At 43.3% G+C, this 2,003-nt stretch overlaps 1 pseudogene across 1 annotated transcript; it reads right to left on the bottom strand.

Moving 5' to 3' along the window:
• Nucleotides 1–460: 460 nt before the first annotated feature.
• Nucleotides 461–1,294, bottom strand: LOC309972216 (small ribosomal subunit protein uS2-like; annotated as a pseudogene). Its single transcript has one exon. The product of its transcript is annotated as a small ribosomal subunit protein uS2-like (transcript).
• Nucleotides 1,295–2,003: the final 709 nt, after the last annotated feature.

Raw genomic sequence — 2,003 nt, 5'->3', positions numbered from 1 at the left:
TGATTGGAGTGAGTAACAAATCCTATAACTTTTCACATATGATGATTGGAGGAATTTTCCTAAGATCAGTTCTAGTCGATACATTTCCAGCATACTTGTCCTCCACTACCCACATATTACTGGTGGAAGCCTTCCATGATAATTCCAAGCAGAGGGGAAATGTTGCAGGCTTAGAGAAAGGGCACGGAAGGACTCTGAACAGTGCTTACTCATCTAATTAATATTTCAAAGAAAGTTGATAGCAAGAAATTGTACTGTCCTGATGATTTACTGAAAATAGTTTACCAGGAGCAACACGCTACTGAGAATCTACTAAACTTCTCAAAAAGCAAACCATTTTCATTCTGAGGAAGGTTTTATTTTTTACATTTTTTTAGAAACTGCTTTTTTTCCATCAACCTATTTCCATTTTAAGAGTTTGTAGAAGAACAGCTTAAGACCACTCAGTGGCTATTACTACTCACTCAGTGGCCTGAGCAATGGGAGCTGCAGACCAGTCTTCAGTGGGGAACTGCTGAGTAGGCACAGAGGGCACCTGCACACCTTCAGACCAGTCTGCCACTTCAGGTTGGGCAGCAGTGAACTCAGGAGCTAGAGCGGTCCATTCACCCTGAAATTCCTCCTTGGTCACAGTCTTCTCAGCTGCCATCTGCTCTTCCTTTTCAATCTCTTCAGGATCTCTGTAGAAGTAGAGATCAGACATGACCTCCCATGGTTGTTCACAGAAGATGGTGCCACGCATGCGCAGAACTTCCCGGGCAAGCATCCACCACATCAAGCCCACTGAGTGAGCTCCCTTGTTGTTGCATGGGATGGCAATGTCCACATAACACAGAGGAGAGTCTGTGTTACACAGAGCAATGGTAGGCAGGTTAACGTAAGAGGCCTCTGTGAGAGGCTGGTGGTCAGCCCTGGGATCAGTAATCACCAGAAATCTTGGCTCCCGGAAGGCTTCCTGGATATGGTTCGTGAAGTTTCCAGGAGTGAAGCGGCCAGCAATAGGAGTGGCTCCAATGGCAGCAGCAAACTTCAGCGCAGCTCACTCACCAGTATTCCTGGAGGATACGACACTGACATCAGCTAGGTTTTCAATGGCAACAATGGCATGAGCTGCCAACAGAAGCTTCTCCCAGGTTCTCTTCAGATTTATGATGTAGATGCCATCACTTTTCCTTTTGTAGATGTACTGTTCCATTTGGAAGTCAAGGTTGGTGCTACCTAAGTGGGTTTCTGCTGCAAGGAATATGAAGACATCCTCCTCCTTCATTTGCAGGACATCAAGGGCTCCAAACATTGTGAACGTTTCCATTTAAGTTACGACGGGAATCCAGAACAATGCCGTATGGACCCCTGTCTGGGTAGTGGGGAAAGGAACAAGTTTTTGTTTTTAGTGGTGTTCTGATGTCAGCAAGATTTGGGAAAACAGTCTCCAGTAATTCCAGGTTAACAAACTTTGCCTATTTCCCCCCTTTCCTTTGAAAATCCTGCTGACAGGTAACAATTATCAATTAGTGCACACCAAACTCTAAATAACTGAGAAGAGCATTTCTCAGTCTGTGTTCCTTGGAACACTAGTTTCCAGCAATGTTAGTCGTGTTATATGAAATGCTGCACGCTCTCTCTTCTTTGAGTGTCAAGACATATTTGTATGTTAAAGACTCAGTGAATTTTGCATAGATAAACCTATTTAATATTGTTTAACGAAGTTTTTCCCAAATGTGTATGACTGTGGAATCACACACACACACACACACACACACACACACACACACACACACACTTACTTGTGGGGTTAGGGGGGCAGTTAGTGAAATAGCTAAAAGAGTATTCTGTAGTTTGGAAAATGCCCTCTCCCAAAGAAATCAAAACCAGAGCTAAAAGAATGAGACTTCAAGCCTAGAATTTTAGGCGAATGGAGACAGTAGGCATTTTATAGCTCCTAAAATCATATCAGTAGGCAGTCATTTGTCATTATTCAATATAAAAACCCTGATCAAGGCTAT

The sequence above is a fragment of the Leucopleurus acutus genome (genome assembly GCF_964270905.1).
Source record: "Leucopleurus acutus genome assembly, chromosome: 1".
In the NCBI taxonomy this organism is placed as follows: Eukaryota; Metazoa; Chordata; class Mammalia; order Artiodactyla; family Delphinidae; genus Leucopleurus; species Leucopleurus acutus.
This window is presented reverse-complemented; position numbering and strand designations above follow the sequence as displayed.